Below are 26,456 nucleotides of genomic sequence, written 5' to 3' on the forward strand. Positions count from 1 at the left end.
GGCTTGCATTCAAAGCCTAGTGTATACTAATAACAAAAATAATTTGGACAAGAATTAATTCAAAGAACAAGAATAAAGTACTCCTTTCATTTCATAATGTTAGTTTCATATACTAATTTAGGCGTTTCTAAAAGATCTACCCATATTGAATATATTCCATTTTAAACTTAGTTTTTATTTCCTATTTTATACATATTAAATTTTTAATTGGTTAAATTAATTAATTGTTGATTGATGTCATGGCTCTAAGTAAGGAAATCCCACCCTTGAATTATGCAATTATGGCTAATACTTTCCCAAAAAAAAATCTAAAAAATTTTTTCTTTTATTTTGACGGAAAAAAAAAAATCAAAAAAAAAATTAAATAAGGAAAAAATAATTATGAACAATTTTGTATTTTAATGTTAGATTCCAAATATTATTATTTTCTTATTTTATGTGATTGATTCCGTATGAGACTATCATATTGAAAAAGAGGGAGAAATGAATTTTCTTGACAAGGTTCTCAAACTTAACAAAATATTCATTCAATAGTTGCAATAAACTCGATACATTGATTAATGATTACAGAACAATTCAAAGCATTTAGAAAAACTCTTGTATTCATATTCTTTAAGTTATGCTCAATTACATTGATCAATAGTATACTAAAATAATAATCCTCTAACCCAATCAAACACCAAGGTTATATGGCTCTTAAGATGTCAGTATTATAAATCTTCTAACAATTTTATGAGCTAGTTCATGGTTCTTGCTTTCTATTCTAATTTTATTAAACAAGTGGCATTATTCTTTTTGAATTAAACAGTGATAACACAAGGAATCTGAAGGGCAATAAAATAGAATAAAAAGTAAGTTGTAGTGCTAACACCATATAAAAAAATAAAAAAATAAAATAAAATAAAAAAGAGGTTGGACATAAGAGACCAAGAGCTATGCATAGTTACTTTCAACTGATTTAATTTTGTACTCAAATTATTGTCAGCTTAAAAAACACAACCAAGAATTTGCTGAACTTGTAACACCCCCAAATCTCCCTTTATAAAAATACTAGAATAATATGTATACAATATCATAAAGATAGACTTGGGTGTATACCAGTGTGTGATTACGCAAAACTACTTTAAGAAAACCACTAACTTACTAAAATTGGCAACAGAAAAACAACGAACTTTACTTTACTATTAAATCAAAGTCGATCATTGAATTGTTATGAGTCCTTAACATTAAAAGAGAAGCTTCAAACTAGCTAGGAGCGAGAAATCATTCCCAGGATGGCAGGATCCCCAATGCGCAAATGGAAAATAAATTGAAAACTTTATTTTTCATTGGCAAGAATAAATGATTGACAATATAATATTAACAAAGAAAATAAGTAGTAATTAATTATTTCAATTTTTTAAAACTCACTATTCATTCACATATTTTAACCATATATAATGATTTATATATATATGAGTAAAAATATGGTCATGTAACATCTTATTTCAAAAATTAAACTTCTTTTAATGTATACAAATATAATAAAATATATTTAAAGTTAAAATTCTACTTTGGTAAGCATTATCGGTCTACAAAAAATATAAATTGAATGCCGTAAACTAGAATAATAGTCGGAAACAAATATACATATGAATGGTTGTCATCAACATGACAATGTTGCAACTTAATTGATACACGCTAAAACAAATTTATAGGCAATAAAATAGCCAACGCGTGCACCCCTATATTGTAGCTATGTCGAAACTTCGAAATATTAGGGAGTTACAGTACAAGGAAAAAGATGAACATTTAAATAAACACCACTAAATATAGGCTTGTACCTACACATCAACCATTTTTTTGGTATGCGTACACTTAGGGGATAGCTTCCACAATTGAAATTTATGGAAATAAATTATGGATTTTGGTATCAAGGACAGTGGTTTATAGAAAGGAAGGAGTGTGAGGAAAACATCTTCAAATCCCATCAAATTAATACTAGCCTCTACAAGGAGGCAGTACCTCCATCTTGAATAAAAAATTAATAAAATAAATATACAATAATTTTTTAAAATTTTATTTAAATCAAAACCCCTCTAACCAAGGCTCTTCGCATTAACAATAATATTATTGGCACTATAAAGATTGCTCCATGGACAAAGATGGTTGTTACACGAAGATAGTCTTCTTCATGGCTCTTTTAGGTGTATTCATTGTCATAGCAGAGGCCAAGGGAGGAGGTGGTGTGAAGGATGGGGATGGTATAAGTGTTATTCCAGCGCCTGATGAAAAAACTTTTAATTTAGCAGATTATGATGCCACAGGTAACGGAGAAACAGATGATGTAGAGGTAAATTTATATATTTCGGTGGATCATTATACATGGATTACAAAAAAATAGAAATGAAGAAGATCAACTAAAATGTTAATAATTTATAAATTGCAAACTATGAAAATTTAAATATTAAGATTAAAAATACTTGAAATTATAGAGTTGACATAAGCATATATAATTAATTCTCTTATTCTATGGGCAAATGATTGTGTAATATTGATATTATTTATTCATATTACAAATCTTATTCCATGTATTAAAATCACATTAAACTAATTATCTTAGCTACTTTAGAAATATAATAATCATCATTGCTTGCAATAAAAAGTAAAAACAATATATACTTTCAAATTCACTTATTATCTAGAAATTTATAAAATCATAGAGAAATTTGTAGTGCATTCTCTTTTGAACTATATATGAAAATAATTAAATATATATATATATATATATATATATATATATATATATATATATATATATATATATATATATATATATATATATATATATATATATATATATATATATTATTTTAAATGAATTTCTTAGGATTTTTTGGAATTTTCTGCAGATAATGACAAATAAATTTTATTGTATTGTTTTACTTTTAAGACCTATAAAATGCAAGTACTTATAAATTATTTTCAAACAAATTGGTTTTAAACATATATATTTCTAAGAATTTCTTTTTGTCCAATAAATGAGTTTATTAGGAACACAATTCACTCTCTTGTTCAAAATGCCTTCTTGACGTCATACAATATTTATAGTAAAAGTTATGTTTTTTTTTCCTGCAATGCATTTAGTAGTTCACCTTCCCAATTGGTAGAAATATTATAAAATGTCTCGATATGAACCTAAATTTTTAGAAACAAAATAGATAGAACCTTTTATATATAATGAAGTTATCACAGGCCTTCATGGGAGCATTTAGGGCAGCATGTGATCATCCTAGTAAGGCAAGATTATTAATTCCTCGAGGACAATTTGCTGTTTCTCAAGCAGTATTTGCAGGACCATGTAAAGGTCCTGACCCTATAGTGGTGCAAATTACAGGAAATGTGAAGGCGATACCTGATATTTCAATGTACCCAGAACCTGAATGGCTGACCTTTGAGCGTATTAATGGTTTAGTGATTTTTGGTGGGGGTACTATTGACGGCCAAGGTGCACGAATGTGGAAATATGCTGACTGTAATCAAAATTCTAATTGTGCACGTCTTCCTTCTGTAAGTAAACTGTAATATTCTCTATTAATCCCAATAAATTTTTGTACAATAGTTAAATTTCGGAGTATTAGTCTAATAAAACTGAAAAATCATACATTGTGTTTATAATTAATAAAATGTCCATGTGATAATGTCAAATTGAATTAAATAGGTAAAGATATAAATACAAATGTAATATGTCTCTTCATACATTTTTAATAATAATGTAATATATTATCTATAAAAAAAAATGAGTGGTAGAATAGAGGGTATCATTTTTAAAGTAATACAAAGGATAAAATTTTAAATATAATTAAATGGCTTTTAAAGTATATATATAAAAATAAAAAATAAAAAAATTTGGTTGAACGTAATTTATGAAATCGAAGCTTTTTTTTCCCACGATTAAGAAATTTTATACTTCCTTTATCTATAAGGCCTATAGTGTTTTTGATATCTTAGCTTTACCATTGTTATCTACATACTCGCGTTGCATTAGTTTATTCTTAAAACCCTTTCTACTCTTCTCTATTCAATTTTTGTCAAAGGGATAATGTTTATTATGTTATTCCAATGTGCCCATTGGGAGGTTTTAATCATCTTATCTTACTCATTTATTGTTCTAAAAGTAAATACATTGGTCTAAGCATACTATGTCTTAAAATTATAAAAAAAAATTACTTTATCTGTTACAAAACATTTTTGATATTATGACCTTTTCATAATTCATATATAGACCTTTTGAGCATATGCTTTTGTCTACAATACTATCTATGTTCCTTTTTAGTAGACATATTTTGGCTTTCACCATTATTTACATAAATTACTTTGACTTTATTTTATGATTTATTCTTAATTAAGATAAAACTAATGTAGTAGAGTCTTGTTTAATTCGTCTCTACTTCTATTTTTCAAATATCAAGTTTTTTTATAATTATTTGATGTACATAATTGAAGTTTTATTATTTGAAGTTATTCATTGACCAACGCGTCAAAATGAAATGTGTCAACTAATATGAAATGAAAGAAGTATTGAAAACAACATTTAATAAATAAAATAATATAGTTGAATTAGTTTCATTTATATTTTCATAATATTTAATTGTTATAATTTGAAATTGGAATTCTATCAATAATGGTTACATGTTTGTGTTTGACATGTGTCTAAATGTCAATTTGTTACTATTGAATTTGAAGGAAAGATGCGCAAATTCTTACAAAAAGTATTTCATAATATTTTTCGTAAATTATAAAAGAAAATTTTGGTTTTATTAAGGGTTTGTTCACATTTACTGAACTGAGTTGAACTGAACTAAAGTGAACTGATTGGAGCTGAACTGAACTGAACTGAACTGAAATGAATGTTTTATGAGAGAGGGAAATTAAGAGCTGAACTGAACTAAACTGAACTGATTGGAACTGAACTCAACTGAATTGAACTAATTGGAGCTGAACTGAACTGAACTGAACTAAAATTAAGTAAATGTGAACAGGCCCTAATCTCAATTATGGGCCATTTGCCAACTATATAATCCCAAGTTTGGGAGGTATTGACTTTTATTAGGCCTTACCGGTTACCAAACCTGTAATATAGCATGTCATTTGCCACGTGTCAACACTCTATATGTCTAAAAAATAAAAATAATAATAAAATAAAAATAAAAACCAAAACAAACCTACACAAGTTTTCCATGTGCATGTCATTTGCCACGTGCCAAACACCCCCAAACGTCGATTTTCCACCCGAGCCATGACGCCGCTGGCCTCCCTCATTATTATCCCCCTTGCGTCGGTTTCCCCCTCCCCCCCGAACCGGTGTTGCGACCCACCCCCTACCGCCCTCGTCTCCTTTTTCGGCACTCCCAAAAAATCGAAAGTTCGAAACTCCCTAAACCCACCGCGCTCACTCCATTCCCTCCACCATCGAAATTCCCTTTAAACTACCTCTCTCACCATCGAAAACCTCCAAACACCCCTCCCCAACCATATAAAACCCTAAACGTTGGGGTTTCGATATGAGGAAGGGGAAGTTTGGAGTTTTTGGGAGTTGGGGTTGGGTTTCCTTGGTGGTTGCATAGGGGAATGGAAGGGGGTTTCGGTTTTATGGGATAAGGTTTGGGTTGGGTGGCTCGTCGGGATAAGGTAGGTCGCCGGTTGAGGGTGGTGGTGGTTGCGAGCAAGGAGGGGGAGTTTTTCGATAGCTAGTAAGGGGATGGGAGGAGTTTTAAGATTTTGTTTTTCAAAGAAAGAATTTAAATTTTTCTGACCATTTAAATGATGACATGTGGCAATATAAAAAAGAAAAAATTATCAAAAATAATACAACTTTAAGTAGTCCGCCAAAAACAAGTCAATCTTTAGATTATTTCTGAATAATACAAATTTTGAAGGGCATCCACTTTAAACAAGTTCATTTACCTACAACCTAAAAGACCGGTTAATATTTTTGTTTTTTTTTATATAAAATTGTTTAATACTTTTATTAACTCCTAAGCAAAAGTTAAAAAAAAAAAAAAAAAATCCTAATCAAAATATTATGTTTGATTACTCTTTTTTTTCAAAAAAAAAAAAATGAATAACATTACTTAACTAAGTAAGGGCTTGTTTGGCATCGTTTTTTGTTTTCAGTTTTCTATTTTTTTGAAAACAAAAAACCAAAAACAGAAAACAAGAAAAAGGTGTTTCCACTTTTTTGTTGTCAGTTTTCAAAAGTACCATGAATTTTATAAATTTGACCAATTTTTTATTCATTATATGCCATACACCATATGATTTTGAAAAACAAAAAACCAAAAAACGGAAAACCATAGTGATGCCAAACGAACTCAAGTTACTAACCCAACTTTAATTAGATTTGTTAATAATCAAATAATCACCCATTCACCCCCCCCCCCTCTCTCTCCCGCCCCTTCTTTTCTCTTTTACCTTCAACTAGATTATTAGAACTGTCACCATCATCAATGACCATCTCAAACACCACCAACCAAAGATCAATTCTACCACCAACACCACCGACACTGCCAGTCCACCACCGACACTACAAGTCCACCACAGGCCATCAAACACTTTCACCACGACTACCACAGACCATCGACTTGACCTCTAACCCCTCCCGTTAGGGTTGTTGCCCCTCCTCCCCGTCAAAGTCGAAATCCCCCTAAATTCACATCCCATATTCATCAATTTTGCATTAGATTTGAGTTTTGCATTAGATTTTCGCTTTTCAATTTCAAGGGTCTTAATTTCAATTTCGACAATGGGATTCCAGTAAGTAAGAGGTGGGTTTTTGGATCTTGGTGGTAGTGGGTTGGGTTGGTATGGAGGTTTCGTAAGTTGGTATAATGGTTTCGGTGGTTGGTATGTTTGTTTTGGTGGTTGGTATGGTGGTTGGTGTTGTGGCTATTACTTGCAATTATTTTTGGTGGTGCAGTGGGTAGTGGTGGTGGCGCTAGAAAGGTGGATGGGGCGCCAACCGAAGGTCGCAGGAGGGCCGAGCGCCGGAAAGAGGATGTTGGCAGGGAGAGAAGAGGTAGATTTTTTTAAAAAAAATAATAATACATAATTAATATTATTTTATTTCTTTATTTTAAAAATTAAAAATACTAAAAAATAAATTCAAAAATCAAATTAAATTGTTTAATCTATCAAACAATGACATGTGTCTCATATACCTATTAATCAAGTCACCAACCGATCATAACTTGTTTAAAGCGGATGTCTTTCAAAGGTTGTATTATTTAGAAATAATCAAAACTTTGACATTTTTTTGGCAGATAGCTCAAATTTTGTATTATTTTCGACAATTTAAGAGTTCACCTTTTTTTTAGGTCATCGGTCATTTAAACCTGATAAATTACAATACCCCTTAAAATTGGAATTATTCAGGAATAATCAATAGTTGAGATTAATTAAAGTAAATGGCTTAAAATTGGAATTAATAATACTAATTTTTCCAATTATAAAATGGAAGGGTTATCATCTTTTAGGCCTACTTTTTTTATCTAATTCATAACCCCTATATTTACTTTTTCTTATTTATCTTTCATAATAATTGATGTTATATAATAAACATGTTTTAATTTGTAGCAAAATTTCTTCACTTTTGATTTTGTAGTCAATTGTTCTTAAAGGCGTTACAAATGCATCCATTAGAAGGATTACAAGCTTAAACCCTATGGGATTCCACTTCTTCATCACCACAAGCAAGAATATTAGATTACAAAGGCTTCATATTACAGCTCCGGAAGATAGTCCAAATACTGATGGTATCCACATCAGCTCTTCAGACCAAGTGAGGGTCTCACGATCGCGTATTGAGACGGGTGATGATTGCATTGGTATCCTCCAAGGATCAACTCGACTTTCCATTAACAAAGTAACATGTGGTCCCGGCCATGGCATCAGGTATAACATTCGTTATAAAACACTTTGTGATTTTACTATATATATATAAACTAATATAAGTTCTTTTAGCACATGCTACCTGGTAAAACACAAGCTTTTTATTAGTTAATGAATTTTTCTTTCTTTGTTATTTGGGAAATTCCCATTGGTACACCCGTGATTTTGACTTTTTCCATTGATACACTCCAAAATTTTTGCCTTCCCATCGGTACACCCATGGTTTAGTCTTTTTCCCAACCGTGACTAACACCGTTAAAAAGTATTTCATTAAGTTAAAATAATAAAGGAAAAGACTATAATACCCCTTTTAAATATCTAATGTCTTGATTTGCGTGTCGAAAATTGTTCGGTTAAAGTTTTGGAAGTCATGTTAGTCCTTAAGGATCCAAACCTCGAAATTAGCAAAAAAAAAATAACGCAAATGTCTCATGTGCGTGTCAAAAAAGTCTCGGTTTGCGTGCTATTATTTTTTTGTGATAGTAATTGTTCAATTAATGTTTTAGAGGTCATTTTGATCCTTTAAGGGACTAAATCGAACTCGAAATTGTCAAAAAATTAACGAAAATGTCTCGTTTTGCGAGTCATGACAAAACAAAACAGAAATATCATGAGGTGTAAAATGAGATATTTTTGTTAGTTTTTTGACAATTTCGAGTTCGATTTAGACCCATAAAGGGTCAAAATGACTCCTAAAACCTTAATCGAACAATTATTATCACAAAAAAATAATGGCACGCAAATCGAGACATTTTTTGACACGCATATGAGACATTTGCGTTTTTTTTTTGCTAATTTCGAGGTTAATTTGGATCCTTAACGACTAGGACTCCTAAAACTTTAACTGAACAATTTTCGATACGTAAATCGAGACATTAGATGTTTAAAAGGGGTATTATAGTTTTTTCCTTAATTATTTTAACTTAATGAAATACTTTTTAACGGTGTTAGTCACGGTTGGGAAAAAGACCAAACCATGGGTGTACCAATGGGAAGGCAAAAATTTTGGAGTGTATCAATGGGAAAAGTCAAAACCACGGGTGTACCAATGGGAATTTCCCTTGTTATTTTATGCAATTTCTGTTTCAATAAAAGGTATAGATTTTTTCTTCATACTTTCGTTATTTTCATCTCTTTCTTAAAGTTTCTCTAACTAAAAAATTTCTCAACACCTCATTGTTCAATGCATTGATGTTAGATTGTATCATACAAAGTTTAATATATTTGACAAGGCGAAAGATTTAAATATTCCTTTCATTCCTTATTGATCTTCTTGTATTGTATTCTCGGTGTTTCGAAATGTCTTTTTGATTTGAATCTTTCCTTTTTTAAGAATTTTTTTTTCCAAATTTACCCTCACACTACAATCAAATTTCCCATTGTACTCCAATAAATTTCATGTGCTTCCATCCATTTGTATATTTTTTCATTGATTGTGTTGTTGATGATGCTACGTTCCACATTCAACTCCACTTACTCATATCATATAATTCATCTACATCTCACTGATTGCTCCATAACTCACTATGTCTCTACATTAACTTTGAATTTCTACATCTTTTACCTCTTTTAAACAAGAGAAGAACCCTAAAAATGGTCTCTCTCTCTCTTTCTCTCCAATCTAGGGTCAATCACGGAGTTTTAATTTTTCTTTGAAATTTTCATTTTCTTCGCATCCACATTACACCATCTAAACAAAAGTCGTTTATCAACTTGTTGATAACTTTCTTCATTTCATTCATAAACTCTCTGATATGGATATCTCAGGACTCACAAGCTATAGTATATAATATTAGATCTTCAAATTTTAGCAAGAACTAAAGAATTTACATGAAAATTAATAGTACTGTAATTTTTGTGAAAATAGAAGATCTCTTCCTAGTTGCAACTAGAAGATAATCACAAGCTACAACAAGTGATGTTTTTGATTAACAATCAAACAATCAGCAACACTCAAAGGCCTCATTCCCAAAACAAATTAAAGCACGCCAAAATACTTTACTGATATGCATCCATATTTATAAGGTGAGCTATACAGAGATAAGATAGATTGGAAACTATAATCATAATCCTAAGATAAGATAGAAAACCAAGAATCCTAATCTTAATTGTCTTTTAATCATATTTGTAACAAACTAATAACCCTATCTTAAAACCAAAATATATATAGGAAAAAACCTTTTAAGTGAAAGGTAAAAACCCATAGGCAAAAAACTTAATAATTAATAATAATTAACTTAAGGATAGTGTTGGTTCTAAAAGATTTCATGAATCTTCAAGATTTGCAAGAAAAACGCAATATTCCTTACAAACAATTGAAGACTCTAAGAGTCTTCAAGAAAACCCATATTGGACGGCTGCTCCTGCATTATTCTCTCTTCTAAGTTTAGAAGATCGAGTCAAAGGATTAACACAATAATTTTGTTAAATTTGGCCTAAAAAGGCTTTGGTTGGGTGTGTTCCCTTTGAACACATTTTCTCTATCAAAATTTCAAAAATCTTGAAAATTTATCGTATGAATATAAGTGACAATTATCTTTCTCCTCCAATCTTTAAAAATTTTATATTTTGGTGTTTACATTCGAAAATTTTCAAATACATTTTCTCTCTCCTCCAACCTTGACAATTTTAAGAAATTTTGGTTTTTAGATTTTTTATTCATATTTGTTGGAGTAATCTGTGTGATCTAATTCCATTGGTTGATTAAGTATATTCTTCAATATATATGATTGACCAATTACATTTACAAGCTAAGGATTCAGTTTGAAATTGTAAAGTCTCTTTGTAGAATCAGGCAAAGGGTGTGAGTAATGATTATAGAAAAAAAAAAAAAAAAAAAGCCAACAATATATAAAAGGACTAGCTTAAAAAAATCTATATTTAATTTAATGCTTAATTGAGGAACATCCCTTTCCTTAATTTACATAAAAGATTCCAAATAGGAAGATCAATAAGGAATAATAGAGGGAGTACTAATTAATTAATAATACAAGCTTGAGAATGCATATTCTTTACTGTATAATTTTATTGGTGATTATCCATTCAAAGAAGACTCACTCTCCCTATGCAAATTGAAAGCTAATACCAATTTATCAACAAAATCTTATACAAATGCTTGCACTTAATTCACTACTCCTGAATATATAGTTCTTCATAATTTAGTCTATGAAGTAGGCAAAACAATTTTTAGAAAGAGTGGAGTTTCCTAAAACCCAAACTTGATTTACTCTACAAAATGCAATAAACAATCACTTCCTCTAATTTCTACATCATTTTCAAGCATAAACCGAAATGCATATGTCAAGTTTTTCTTAGGGGCTACCTCTTTATCTATATCTCAAAGTAGTTATTACCCTCAATCTTGTTTTACTTCCAACTTTAAAGTTTAGAAAAGTATTAAAATTTTGAGTAAAAATCATTAGGTCACCAACAATTGTTTAATGATTAAGCTTGAAATAAAAACAATAATATAAGTTATATTCCTTGTTATTCACTAATTTTAATTATAACTTTGCTAAAAACTCCCTAGATTTCACATATTATAAAGGAAAGAAGGGGTGTCCTTAATTTTTTGTTCTAAACCTCATGCAAATTTCTATTCAAAATATATAAGTAGTTGTGGTATAAGAGCATGACCTATCTAACATTTTTTCTATATATAAATTTGAGATTATCATTAGTTCAAAAACTCTAAATTGACAATACCATTGAATTTCATCAAATATATCTTCATAAGAAGTTTATCACTAAATATTTTATATCTTGTAATGATTGATGTTTTCTTGGAAAACATGATATCCATTATAATTAACTGATAAGCAACAAAGACAAATTGATTTGTAACAATAAAATTCAAAAATGACTTATCCAAGCATATGACACAAAAATGTGGACATACATTTGTAGATCATGTTGCAACCAATAATTAGTCTTAAATAAGATATACTATTAAGGAGTTCACATTAAGGAATGGAAGATAAAAGGCATGTAATATTAATTTCTATTAAATTCTTCTAATACATAAACTATGTAACACGTACAAGTTAAGAAATAAAGTTCTTGATGACTTTTAATAAGCCTTTAAAATTTTACCAATGCAATTATCGTAACAAATCACATGAACTTGAGAATAAATCCCCCTATAAATATGCATTTCGATAATGAACCATGACAGCCTCCGTGAAAAAATTTGCCTGTTCACATTCTGTTGAACTATATAATATGAAAGTCTTGTTAATTTTTGTGATACTTAATGTATAAAAACATCCATCACTGATGCATCCAAATCTGTCATTTATTGGCCCTTATATTATGTATTATTAAGTAGATATTACTTCTTAGATACACTAACTTTATAGAAGTAACAAAGCATTTATTAGATATTTCACATTTTTATCAATATACTTGAAATACATGCTTTCAAGTATTGATATTTAGCTCTTTTTTCAAAAAAAAAAAATAAAAAAATAAAATAAAGTATTGATAGTTAGCTCAAACACTCTTTCATTTTAGTACAATAAGGATATGCACTTATCCTTGACAAATTGACAACTTCTAAAATTTAATCTCAACCTTCCTTTCAATATAATCTCACTAAATAATTTTTCCTTCATATGTACATTTCAAAGCTTTAATCATTTAATACACAACATATTTGCTAGATTTTGATACATACATTTCATTACCTCTTCACATAGTCCTCTAACATTTCAGATTACTCAACATACTAAAGAGAAAAAAAAAAAAGTATAATCTATTTTTGACACTGTAATATAAATGATTAATTTAAGAAATTTTAGGGAAAATCATCAACTAACGAATTTACAAGTACCTTGTCAAAGTTTTACAAGTCTTGAAACACCTTAGTTTTTATTGTTCCAAATGAAGACAAGTTAGAAAATTTAGGCTCAATTGAACTAAAATTAGAATCACAAGTTTTTATAATTAAAAAAATTTCAAAGATCACTAAGAGCCGCGTTATTATTATTAAATCATAGCAACACAACGATCATTACAACCAATGGTAACAAATCCAATATCATCCATATTTATACCCACACTCTATTATAGATTAGACTATATAAAAATACTAGGTTAAGTCCCGTGCCATGCACGGTAATAATAATTAAATTTTACAACAAAAATTATAAAGAATGGTGTTAATTCAACAATAATTTATCAAAAAAAAAAAATTTGAAATAAAATAACTTGAATTTTAATTTATATCAATACCAAATGCATAAAGGTTATTGAATTAAATTTTATATAAAAAAAATGTAGTAATAGAAATTTAGAAGCTATAAGGTTTTATATAAGAAAATGAAAATATTAGCTAAAGTTAGTACTCATATATGAACCCATGCATATACATTTGTCCTTATGTTTTGTTGACACACTTTGACCGGCATAATATGAAAATTTAGTTGATTTTATATTATTTTAGGATAATTATTATTCAGTAATCAACTTTTTCAAAATATATTTTTAGTGAGGGGTTTTAATTTTAATAATCACATTGCATAAATGTATATATAGAGTAATTAGATTGAATTTTTCAATATATGTTGTATACTCTATTTTTTTTTAGGAAAATTTGTCAAAAAAAATCTTTTAAATGCACCATTTTGCAAGAAAAAACCTTTTAAAAGCTTTATCGTTAAAAAAAACCCGAAGTTTAAAATTTTTGTTTAAAGAAACCTAGCGCCACTAATTTTCTTAATTAACATCTAATTTTTTCTAATCACCTTCTAATCCTCACTTAACCATTTGATAATTAGATTAATTTATAAATAAATAAAAAAATAAAAACCCCCACTACCCCACCATGGCAGCAGCTCCCCCCCCCCCCCTTGCTAAGTCACCAGAATCGCTACCCTCATCCCACGAAAACCACCGCAGCCACACCTTACCGCTAGCTAGCCTACTCTCGTTGTCAACACCCACAGTAAAATCGCCCTACTCCGATTACTCGCTCACTGGAGAAACCTCACGGCGCCACGTAGCCCTGCTCTATTGGAAATTCTCTGGCTTCGCGACTGTAACGTATCACATCAATGGAGGACATGGCGGTGGAAGAAGGAGAGAGAAATTCGAAGTTAGGATTGATAAATTAGGGGTTTTGTGAGATAATGTAGGGAAATTGAGAGGTAGAAGCCATTGATAACCTAGATTGAGGAGAGAGAAAGATGAAATTAGGATTTTTTTGGAGGAAATTGATGAAGAAGATGAAGAAGAAAAGAGAGGGTAAAGGGATAAGGCAGGGGGTCGCCAGTGGTGAGGGACCTAGGCGGCGGCTCAGTCGGTGGTGGGGCTGCTGCCATGGGAGGGGGAAATGGAGTGTGGTGGCTGTTGGTGGTTGGGGTGGTGGTTTTTATTTTTTTTAATTTATTTATCAATTAATTTAATTATCAAATGATTAAGTGAGGATTAGAGAGTTATTAGAAGAAATTAGATGTTAACTAAGTGAATTAGAGGTAATTGTTTGTCTTTAACAAAAAAAATTTACAATCGGGATTTCTTTTGCCAAAAAGCTAAAACTCGGGTTTTTTTTAACAAAAAATCTTTTAAAAGATTTTTTTCTCGCAAAATGGTGATTTTAAAAGATTTTTTTATGACAAATTTACCTTTTTTTTATAAGCAAGAATTGGAATTTTATACTATTCATATATATATCATCATTGACTTAATATTTTTACCAGTATACAATATATAAATATGATCATATAATATGTTGTTGGATTATTGTCATAATGTTTGCTTTTATAATATTTTTTTCATAATTTTTAATAATCTTTAATTAGAGATATTGATGGTCAAAGTTGTGTCACAACAAATATGCAAATCCAACTCTAACTTATAATAAAACAGAGTGAGTATAATATAATAAAAATATTTTTGTTCAGTTTCTCTGATAAACGTTATGAAATATATATAGTTTTATGATTTATACAAAGTATGCTATCGAAATGATTTTTCTATTTTTAATTAAAATAAATATTAAAAGTTGGAGGAAAAAAATTGATGATATTATAATAATCTTGGATAATGATATGATGGATTTCAATACCTTATTTTTAATTTATGTTAGTATATTTTATAACTAAAAGATTCCTAGTATATAAAATATATGTTAAAAATAATAATAAAAAAAAATTAATTGAGTATGATCGAATTAAATGTGTTGTCAAAATGGAAATAAGTATTATTCTAGGTTATAAAAGGGAAGTCATTGAAATTCGGCAGAAAATATATATATAAAAAAAAAGGAAAGAAAAAAAGGCGGGAAATTTTTTAATGTAATCATGACAAGTGTCACTTTAGGTTTGCTTTTAGTATAGGTTAATTGATTAGGATTGGTGTGCACATGAACAATTTGAAAAGTAATAAGCAACATATATATATATATATATATATATATATATATATATATATATATATATATATATTGTGTGTGTGTGTGAGAGAGAGAGCACATTGGTAACTAAATTAACAAAATTTTCCCCTAATTGTGAGCGTAATTAGCATACAAACTTTGGCCACCAACATAATGAAAAAATTTGCCAAAAATATTGACTCTAACTCTAGTCACATAGGCCAAGTAAATACTTATCACAAAAATGACTAATTAAAACCACTATTTAAGAATTATAATTAATATTTAGATTTTTTTAGTAATTTAATTAACAGTCATCTTTTATTCCACAATTCATGGATAGAGAAAATATAGAACGCAATTCAAAATAGATTTCTACACAATATGAACTATATATTCAGTGTAGTATAGAACATAATTAAAATTCAAGGTTAGAGAAAACTGTTAAATCTACTAAAAAATAGACGTTGGTTCACTGTATCAAAAATTCGGTAAAATGTAAAGAGATAGTGTAAGGTTAGGAAGAGAAAAAGTAATATGAAAAACATATGTACTTTCTAAAAAAGAGTAACAAATGGAAAAGTGTATGGGTTAAAGGTGTAATATAATATATTAGTCTCATTTACAACACTCTCACTAATGGTAAAAAAAAATTGGCCATGAGGAGGAATTTATGGTAAAAACCCAAAAACATGCATCCGACTCATGGACAAAAAAAAATGCCCATGAGAAAAATAAAAAATGCCTATAGTCATGACACTTTTAAAATGCTACAATTATTAGTGATGCCCACTAATTAAATCTAAAAACAACTTTTTTGACCAATTTAACATTTTTTAAAAATAAAAATTACAAACATTCATAATTTAGTTGTTCTCTATAAGTAGGCACCCATTTTGCTATATTTTTATATACTTTGAAAATCTCATTTTTCTACTTAATTTCGTTTTTATTAAAACTATTATTATTATTATTATTATTATTATTATTATCTCAAAAACAAAAGTCATATAACCTACAATAAATTAGTGGGAAGCCGAGATACAATCTGGGCCCCAACTCCTCTAGCTATAGCAAAGCCTACCCTAATGAAGATATGAGCTGCAGCACGAGCCCCAATGTCTTGCGTCATCGAGAACCACTAAATCCGCTTCAGTAACGCAACAGCTTCCTTCTCTAATTCCCCAAGCGAAGAAAAAGAGAAGGGAATGAAACCATAGCCAATCGCCCGACAACGAGCTTCATACCTAACCCGCTTCCGATGAACCGCATCAGCCACAACCCATCTAGGAAAAAAGTCAGATAGCCCTATCTGTGTCAAAGGAGAAGACCCAGTGAAGTCGACATATACATCACGACCACGATCCCATGAATAAAGTAACACATCGGCAGGTCTGAGGGCCTCGTCATTCCCTCCAAACAACCCTATGTCAACCTCCTTTCTTGCTGAAATCCCAGATCTGTAGCAAATATCAACAATTGTATCTCGAACAACATTATGCCGATATTTAATACCTACAATACCAGCGCATGACACCGCGTGGTCGCCGAAAATATCCCTAGTAAAAACCCAAGAGCAAGCATAGCACGGCGTTGAGACAGAGAACAATGGAATACCCAGCCGGTAGCACAGCACACATCGGTATGTCTTTGCGTTCATCGTCTAACCCAACCCAAAAATAGGGACTGCCCGAAACCAAGCAGAGGTGTGGTCTCCTTGCTGCGACTTCCACAATGTTGACTGGCGAGGAGGCAAAGAAAAGGCGAATTCTGCAAAAGCGGTAACCTTTGTGAAATATATATCTGCCAATTTCTTCATGAGTTTAGGGGCAGCGACCTCACAAGGATTACCTAAAATGTCAGACTCCATCGTTCCATTAAACAGACTCAACGCATCCTCAAAAGAGTGACCAAGACCGACAATACTAGTACGACGCAGAAGTTTCGTCTGCAACCCAGCAGACTGCAACCGAGAAGCAAGAAAGGCATAATAACGAACATCACCTGCGGAATAAACTCCAAGTCCGCCAAACGCAAATGGTAAGGTGGCAAGCCGCCATTGCCAATCGCCAAACCCAGGCCCCGAAGCAGTAACAATACGCTCCAATGAAGATCGAAGAGCCTCGTCAAAAGTGCGCTGTGCCACCTCAAAAGTATTAGGAGGACAAGTACGCAAAGAAAAGTAGAGTTTAGAAACTCCGATACATGCCCTAAGCAACAACAACTCACACTGGGGATCATCGAGCTTAGCAAACCTATCCATTAGAGCAATCATCTTGGTCACTCGCTGCATCACAAGGTCACCTCTAAAACCGGGATCAGAACTAGCGCGACCACCAAGCAACTTAACAACATGTGAAGGTCGAGCAATGTTAGGAGGAAAGACACCCACAAGCCTACTTCGAGGGTCCTCCGAAGGCCAGAAAACTTCAGTTTTTTCCACATTGAGATGTAACCCAAAACGAGGCCCTTCCTCCATGATCAACTCCAAAACCTTCCCCACCACTAAAGTGTCACCAATAATAGTGCCGTCATCCTATTATTATTATTATTATTATTAGTAATTAGCATATTATTAATTTATATAAATATTTTTAGTAATTATAATAATAGTAAAAATTAGAGAGTGTGGTTTGGGTTTTTTTAGCCCATGAGTGTGTGAGGATTTGTTAAAATAAAATGCACATGAGCAAACGTGGAAAAGTGGAGTGAGAAAGTGGGTAGATAGAGAATGACATTTTAGTTTTTTTACCATGAGTGAGAGGGGTCTTAGATAGAGGAAAGGTGCGAATAAATTGTATTAATAAGATGTTTGAACAAAAGAAAATCTAATTAAAGGAAGAATGCAATATAGGGACAAATAACATAATTGGGAAGTCAATTAGAACGTTGGTGAAAACAAACCACTCTGAATTTCACATATGTAAATTGACAATTATTTTCAAAATAAAGCTTTATATATATATATATATATATATATATATATATATATATATATATATATATATATATATATATAGTAAATTCTCAATTTATATCGTGTAAAGCCTAAATAATTTCTTATGTTGTAAGATATTTACTTATTCAAAATTGTTTAATAAGCTAAAATAAATAATAATTGTAATTACATAATAACATATAGTGGCACAAGAATTTTTTTTCTTAAAAGGGCCAAATATAATATATATAGTATATCTCGTGCAAAAAAACTACTATACAGTATATTGAAATGACAAGAAAAATATGAGACCAAAAAGAAAAAGTGTTAGTGTGCGCTTTAGAATTTAGGAGCTATAAAATGAATCAATTTTATTCAACACCAACTAAGCTATAATACAGCTAAAATCATTTAATGAAAAATTTAATGGATAACAAAAATCAAGGGGAGGCCAAGTTCCACCCCAACCCCCCATTGGTTCTGCTAATTATAATACGGTTAGTAACAAATATTCATTTTTTTCATTTATTGAATTTGACAAAATAAACTTCCATATAAGTTGAAATTAGATTTCTAATTTTAAATAAGTTTAATCATTAAAATGAATATTTTTTAACTTTAAAGCTACAACAAAGCATCATATACATGTGTTGTACAAGAAAGAGTGCGCACTATCATATTAACCTATATACTACCTACGATTTTATTTGCAAGTTTGAAATATTTTATATCTCACAAATAATACCCTAAAGTTACAAATAATAAAAATCAGAGGTATATATATATATATATATATAAAAGACATTCAATAGTCCCTCCATCCAATACTTGTCTCAATACTTATTAGTGCATAAAGTTTTAAGAAATAGTTTGTATGTGGTCAAATTAACTAATGTTATTTTATTAAATTAAATTTGATAGGAGTTAGTGAGATATTTCTACATTTGTAATAATATTAATTGAAAAGTGGGTTTGAAAAGGCATGGTGGTTTCAATAAAATGATGAATGTAATATTTAAAATCTCGTGTCACTTTGTCACATTAAAATTATTTGTTTAAATTATCCTAACACTGAATATGTACTCTTTCAAGCAGATATAAAATATGCAATTTAATGCTAACCAAATATTTTATTTTGTTTATTTTTTTTTTTTTTTTGAGAATCAATGCTAACCAAGTTAATATCCTTAGAATACCTTTTGTGCCTATCATTTTTAATATATGTACTACCTCTATTTTCGAAGTTTGACTCACTTACTATTCATGTGGTTAAAATAAAATAACTTTAACCACATGTTATGATTTATATAAAAAAAAATAAATTAACATGAGAGATCTTATTAAACTCCCCTTTATTATAAATTTTCAAATACCAAGTTTTTATTTATTTATTTTTTTTTTATTAATAATTTTCACTTATACATTGCCTAAAATATTCATGGTAAAAAATGTTCATCGAAGACCACGCAAATGCAAAGTGAGTCAAACTTTAAAGAACGTAGGGAGTACTTTCTTTGTTCCAAATTAGTTGACATAAATTGAATTTCGATTCGATTCTTAAACTCTACATAGTTATGTAATATCTTATTAATCTTCTCTCAATGTGTATACTAAAAATATCAAATTTATGTAGATACATTTTATATATATATACACACACATTTTAGTAAAAACGATAACTCATCATTTTAGTATTATACAACATGTTAAATTAGTTTTTTAGTAATTAGTATTTTGAACAAGCTAAGGCTAAAATTGAAAATTGTAATAAGTAATAAACCTTTAAGTCCAAAGTTTTTTTGAGGCTTTTTGTTTTTGTTTTATATTTTTATTCATGTTTAGGTGGCTTAGTATTTTAAACTTTTGAAATTATAACTCCTTTTCAAATCCTAGATAATACATTCGATCTTATGCCTTAAGTTGTAGATTAACCATATATCGAAAAACATTTTACACATTATTATGAGATACATTTTTTAAATGGAAAGTTTAACATATGTTTATTAAATTATAGCGTTGGTAGTCTTGGCAAGTATGAAGATGAAGAGGATGTAAAAGGGTCCAAGTAAAAAACTGCACGCTTCGTGGTACAACCAATGGTATCAGGATCAAAACTTTTCCTTTCAAGGCTAATGTCATTCCAATCAAAGCTTTTGGATTTCTTTTCAAGGACATTGTTATGGAAAGTGTTCAAAATCCTATTATTATAGATCAAGAGTATTGTGGAGGAGGCCATTCTTGTGTGAATGGGGTAAGCATAACTATTTTTATCAATTATTAATAATTATATCTCTTTAATTTCAAAAATCAAAAACATCAAAGATATAATTAAATATAGTTTATTATTAATATAACTAATACCCCTAGCTCCATAATAATGTTCTAAATTAAGGTTGGGAAAATTAAACAATTAAAACAGTAGTTATTTAATACAAGAATAAAATTATTAAAAGAATATATATAAATAAAAACCAACCTTACCTTATGCTTTTTAACACTTAGTTAAATGTACATTGATCGTCTTAATTATGTTGTACAGCCATCCAAATAAAGGCTTAGTGATATCTTCTTCCACAACATAGGAGGATCGACAACTTCAGCTCAAGCGATCAACATCAAGTGTAGCTCTGCGGTACCATGTCAGAATGTCCATCTCCACAACATTAATTTGGTTGGTTTAAAAGGACCATTGTCTACTTCATGCATTAATGCTAAGATAAACTTCTTTGGACTACAAGTACCAGCTTTGAAGTGTTAAATTTGATTAATTATATTTTTATATTTAATTTTTTAATTCAATTACTTGATCTAATTGTTCAAGATGGTGGAATAGAAGTTCAAATTTTAGTAATTTTGAAAAAAAAACATACTTCCCTAGCTATATATTATCCTTTTAATCTACCAAAGAAAAAAAATAATCATCTTGTAATTGAATTGAAATAAGTTTACTTGTTTTAAAATCATGTATCTCTAACTAATAACACTCAATGACATAGCCAATTGTCTTAATTGGTTCAAGAGGTAAGGAAGGAAACTCGTTAAATGCGTTATCCAAAGCTATTTCTTAATAAATAATAATGCAAGTCATGATTCAAGGTTAAGTTGACTTGTGTGTTAAGACAAGCATGTTTCTTTATTGCCAGGATTATCATGTTAGTGTGGTAGTCTTATAGGTTATGTACTCAACTTTGCTAATTCGTAATTTCTTATATGTTTGACTTTTCTTTGTATTGGACCTACGATGACCTATCTTATGTCGAGTAGTAGGATAGAATAAAGAAAATGATATGTACTTAAAGCATGAAGAGGATTATGGGAAGAATGTCGAGAGTTATCTGTTATTGCTTTCTTAGACTATTATTTATATATAGACTTTTGTTGGATTATATTATTATTTGAATAACATTATTTGGTTTCTTTAGTTTTGAACTATTGGTTTTTATGGGCCATGTTTGATTCCAACTTGTGAATAGATCTTTAATTAGTTTGCTTTTAAAGTATTTTAACTTAAGTTTTTTTTTTGATTATTTCCTAAATTTATGTTTAATTAAGGATAAAGAGGGTATTTTCAAAAAGAAGGAAGTTTCCAAGATAGTATACGGTAAGCCCTAAAAACTTTTTGATTGTTTTCAATATAAATTGATCCCATCGTTGAGGTGGTGGTTATTATTTTGTGTTTAATTTCTTTGTTCGTTCGTTTGGCGAAAATTGAAGATCGGGGTTCATAATCCGCGTAAGTATTTAAATGCCCACGCGAGAATTTTCACGCAAACAACTATGTATTAGTGGATTTCAAGCTGAATTAAAGCTAACTCACAAATTATATGTATTGCTTCAGATAAATTTTTTTTATCAAAGAAATTGTTGGTTGAATTTACGATGTAACTAGATGAAGGCTGTGTGATGCACGGTTTGATTGTATTTTGTAAAATAATTATTTTTGTATTTATTTGGTAATTTATTTTATTCGTTGTATGAAGTATATTATTGAATATTCTATTTTAAAATAAAGTATGAATTCTCTCTCATTCAACATATTTAGATAAAATTTCTAATCTCAAAAGTTCATATTTTATAAGTTATTTAATGAATTTAAACTTTAAAATATCATTCCTCAATTTTGCTTATGTGGCATATGAATTATAATATTCGAAAAGAAATTAAAAATATCTTATTTAATTGTGTATAACTAAAATTTATAATCTTAATTACCTAGCGCGTTAAGAAAATTTAATCCCACGTGGCTCTCTAAAAACTTTAAAAACAACTGTCCTTTATATATATATATATGATTAGTTCTAAGGTATTATGTACTTATGTTGGAAATTTATGTTTTGTGTCGTTTAACTATCTTTTATTGTTGAAATCCTTTTTCTTCTTGTAAAAAAAAAAAAGAAACCCTACTGAAATTAGAAATCCACCAAACCAGCGTGACCAACTTCATAGATTTGCGCTGTTTGGGTGTTAGGCTTCGATGACTGACTAAATGGACTCTGAGTCTTATGAAACCCCTTTCATTGGTTAGCTAACCTCCTGACGTTTCCAAAAATATTTTATAAGACATATGCTTCCTTGAAATTCAAGTCCTTTTCTACAGTTCTTTAAACTCATATGAAAACTAATAAAACATCATCTGAATAAAATATAAATCATGGTCGTCTAATTAAAAAACTCCTAGCAAACTAAGGCCATGTTCTTTTGAGTTTCTTGGCAGAGCAGAGCAGAGCCGAGCCGAGAAGAGCAGAACAGATTTTACTACTACTACACTACATTAAAAAATCAATTATTATTATTATTATTATCATTATTATTATTATTATTACAATAATTATTATTATTAAATATTAATTATTACTATTGATATTATTAAATATTTTCTATTATTATTATAATTCAATATTAATTATTATTATAATTATTAAATATTAATTACTTATTATTATTATTAAATATTAATTTTTAATAATATTATTATTAAATATTATTTATTTATTTATTATTATTATTATAATTAAATATTAATTTTTAATAATATTATTATTAATAAATATTAATAATAATTATTATTTTTACTATTATTATCATTATTATTATTATTACAATTATTATTATTATTATTAATTATAAATTATTATTATTAATAATATTATAATTATTAAATATTAATTATTACTATTAATATTATTAAATATTTTCTATTATTATAATTCAATATTAATTATTATTATAATTATTAAATATTAATTATTTATTTTTATTATTATTATTAAATATAAATTTTAAATAATATTATTATTAAATATTAATTAATTATTTTTATTATTATTAAATATGAATTTTTAATAATATTATTATTAAATATTATTTTTTATTTATTATTATCATAATTAAATATTAATTTTTAATATTATTATTATTGATAAATATTAATAATAATAATAATTATTCTATTATTATTATTATTGAATATTAATTATTATTTTTTATTATTATTAAATATTAATTATTATTATTATAATAATAATTCAATATTAATTATTATTCATATTAAATACTTCCTCTGTTTTTATTAATTGACATCGTTTGACTTTTACACTATTCACACACTACTCTTTGACTCGCTTTTGTGATTTATAGATACGATAAAATATAATCATGTGGGATCTTGTTTGAATCGTCTATATGTATATTTTAATAATATCCACTTTTTATAATTTTACAATGTTGATAATTGAAGTTATTAAGCGGTAAAAACATGCGTTGGCAAGCATGATAATAGAAAGGTGTCAACTAAAAAAAAACAGAGGAAGTATTAATTATTTATTATTATTATTATTAAATATTAATTATTATTTTAATAATTCAATATTAAGTATTATTTTTAAGTAGAGTAGAGCAGGGCAGAGCAGAGTAAAGCAGAGCAGATTGAAGCAGAGTAGAGTAGAGCATAGGAGAGCAGATTTTAGCAAAACAGAGCAGAGCAAAGCAACTTTAAAAAAGGGGGCCTTAGGAAAATTAACCAACTAAAAGATAATATAATAAAAATCCTAAGTGCTTAAGACAAGAAAACCCTTTTAAGTAAAAGCTAAAAACTTGCAAGAAAAACTTCTAGAACAAACTACTAAAAAAGAAAATTTATGAATTCTACTTAAGACTTTCCGCTGTGATGTATGCCCCTTATAGTTGACATGCACCTGACCGCCACGTAGGTAGGTCCAGGAAGGTGCCAAAGATCTGGCGCGTAGCCTCTAAGGTGTTCCGTGTGTTGCTCGTAATCGCCATCAAAATCTGTTTGCGTAATTTATGCTTCCTTTCACTTTATGCAACTAAACCTTTTATTTTGTTTTGGTAGCCTATATTGGAGTTTATTGGAACTTCTAATAATGCGATAGGATCTTCAAAAGAATTATCATCTTGATTCACATCTTTACAGTAAATGCAACTTAGATTTTTGATAGACAAACAAGTTCATATTTAATTTGGTAAATTTTGGCGACGTCCAAGTCAATAAATGATGCAAAAAAGAATCAAACTTCAACGACATCTTCTTAAACGCAACATGTTCCACTTTTACATCACATCCATCACCACTGTAAAAAGTTTAATAAACAATAATTAGAAATAAATAACAACTATAAATGAGAAATTTACATCTGTAGACACCCAAAAGTGTCTCCCCAAAACTAAACCCAGTGATAAATACCTTTCACGTCATTTGATTATCGAACAAGGTGAAAGTGTGGAAAGTCAAGTGATGAGGATGTTTTTATTAAAATGTTTTTCTTTCTCTTTTCAAAAATATTTCTTTTCTTACTCTATTTATATAAAAATAGCCAGTCTAATTTAGTTTGGTCCATGATGAAGGTCAATAATAGTGTAGTTGGATTGGGCTTGAAAAGAGCTTTCCAACGATATATTATAAGTCCAATTCCGATGACTTATGAGGAAGTTATGGATTAAATTAAATTAGGCCCAATGATTTTCAAAGTAGCCCAATGATCTAGAGGAGGGCCTATTAATTATTATTCCTAAAGTGATTAGGATTGATTTTAGTCTTCTAGGAATATCTAGAAGGTTTTCTTTAGTTCTAATTAAATTAGGATTGATAATTATATTTTTTAAAAGAGGTTCTATTTAGAATAAAATATTAAGTCTGATTTTATATCTTCTTGGACGTGTAATTACTTGTAACCGGTTTTAAAGGTAATTACGCGTGGAAAAGCGCGTTGACTTTTAAACTAGTACGAGACGACAGAATCTTCGCCAGGCGCTGACTTTCGTTGCCTGGCTTTGGCCTTCGTCGTATGGCGACGAGATTATCGTCTGGCGCTGATTCCTGTCGTTTGCGACAAGAGGTATTTTATTCCGAATAGGATTTTCTTTTATGCCGTGCTATTTTTCCTATAAATAGGGGTCGTATCTCCCCGTTTTTCAACATTCACAACCATCATCTCTCTCCATTCTCTCTCTAAAAGGTAGAAGCTTCCTTTCTCTATTCTTTTTCTAAACCTTCCCTTTTACAAAATTCCTCATACATTAGTTCTAGACACATCTAGCCAAGTTCGAAGTTGCCTTCGCCCTAGACGTGAAAGGTTTGATATTTCTGAGGGTTTGGTCCCAAATCCCTATTTCAATTATTTGATTTAATTGTTTTATTTATTATTTTCCTTAAAGTTACTAACGTGTATATTTTGTTATTAGAAAGAGGTATGAGGCATCCAAGTAAGTAATTTAATTGCTTTATTATTCTTTTGATATATAAATCATGCTTTAATTATTTTAGTATGTCTTTATGATTCCTAGTATCATGTTTAGGGTTAATTAAGATTTCTAATGTCATGTATGATTGTTATGATGCTTCCTATTTCTTTCTTAATATCATGTTAGGGTTAAAGCTTTGATCTTTAATGCTTAGTGACATGATAAGGTTTGTTATTAATCTTGTAGTATCATGCCTAGGATCTTGCTATTATTATTATGCTTTGAGATTGAGAATATTATTATTGTTATGATAATTGTTATTATGTTGCTTGATATTATATATTATTATTGTTATTGCTTGATCACGCCTTTTATGCATGTTTAAAGGGAATTTGTACTTGTAATCACGCTTAATAAGATAATTAATAATCTTGTTTAGGCTAATATGATTATAATTCAAGTGATCACCAATAATAGATTTGTTTGTGCATTAAATTTAACCAACATAGATTAAAC

At 29.1% G+C, this 26,456-nt stretch overlaps 1 pseudogene; it reads left to right on the forward strand.

Moving 5' to 3' along the window:
* Window positions 1-2,134: 2,134 nt before the first annotated feature.
* Window positions 2,135-20,997, forward strand: LOC145581106 (exopolygalacturonase-like; annotated as a pseudogene).
* The last annotated feature ends 5,459 nt before the right edge of the window (window positions 20,998-26,456 follow it).

Source organism: Chenopodium album, chromosome 15 (genome assembly GCF_948465745.1).
Source record: "Chenopodium album chromosome 15, dcCheAlbu1.1, whole genome shotgun sequence".
NCBI lineage: Eukaryota > Viridiplantae > Streptophyta > Magnoliopsida > Caryophyllales > Amaranthaceae > Chenopodium > Chenopodium album.